Below are 1,126 nucleotides of genomic sequence, written 5' to 3' on the forward strand. Positions count from 1 at the left end.
TTAGTTTCTGTAGTGTAGTGGTTATCACGTTCGCTTTACATCATAAACGTCCCTGGTTCGAAACCGGGCAGAAACAATTATCATTTACTTCTCCCCCTAGACGATTCCTACCTTTTTTCATTACTTTAAATCTATAATCAGACTCAAGTCCTGGAAAGTCCCAGAGAGAAATGCACAATGTATGGTGACCCATGGGAAGGTGAAATACTACCAGTAGTAGTACAAGACACGTTCATTCACCCACACGTACATTCCCTGGTATGGTCCGGAAGACACGACCTTTAACAAGTCTGTGAGAAATACATTGAAGGGACTTGTTCTCGCATCCTCAAAGCATTCTGTGGAGGCGCTTTTATGAAGGACAGTGGGAAATGCTGCCATTGAACTGGGATTTCTGAAATTAATGGAAATGCCTTAGTCAGGGTTCGCTAAACAGAACAAGTTGAGATAGATAGCTAGATGTCTAGATAGATAATGGTGATGCAACATCATTTGTAATCATAAAATCATGGAACCAACCTAATTCCCAAAGTGTATGGAAAGGGTTGAATAAATAGTAGTACAAATAACTAATGGAAAAACACTCCTTTGTCAAAAACAACTTTGAACATTTCGTTCTTTCAATCACTTCTGAGTTCTCAGTTTCCAAGACAAAGAGGAGGGTAACTACGGCTGCTCTCTATATTTACATAGAAGAATTTACGGAGTAGGAACACTGGAAACATCTTACACTTAGAAAAATCTGAGTTGCGTCCTTGGGTGGGCTTGAACCACCAACCTTTCGGTTAACAGCCGAACGCGCTAACCGATTGCGCCACAAAGACTACGGGAAACCTCGGTTTCGACACCAAGTGACGACTTGCTAAGCACTAGGTGGTTCCGCGAGTTTTCCGCGGTACAAATTGTGCAAAGCCTCGGAAAAGCGGGCGGCTTGGGGAGACGAATCGTGTTGTTCGTCACCTTTGAAACCTGTGCACTGGGTGATTCCGCAGCTAGAAGGGCAGCCGAATGGCCTTCGCTTGCTCCTTCCTTGCTCCTCGTCGGCCTCAGAAGCCAGTGACCCTGAGCCGAGTAGGGCCCACGACACCCTGAGCCCCATGGGCTCCGGGACGTCTTCTGCCCCGCC

General features: G+C 45.8%; 1 non-coding gene across 1 annotated transcript; it reads right to left on the reverse strand.

The window, feature by feature from the left end:
- Positions 1 to 750: 750 nt before the first annotated feature.
- Positions 751 to 824, reverse strand: TRNAN-GUU (transfer RNA asparagine (anticodon GUU)). Its single transcript has one exon. It is a non-coding gene; the product is annotated as a tRNA-Asn (tRNA).
- Positions 825 to 1,126: the final 302 nt, after the last annotated feature.

This window comes from Loxodonta africana, chromosome 3, assembly GCF_030014295.1.
Source record: "Loxodonta africana isolate mLoxAfr1 chromosome 3, mLoxAfr1.hap2, whole genome shotgun sequence".
Lineage (NCBI taxonomy): Eukaryota > Metazoa > Chordata > Mammalia > Proboscidea > Elephantidae > Loxodonta > Loxodonta africana.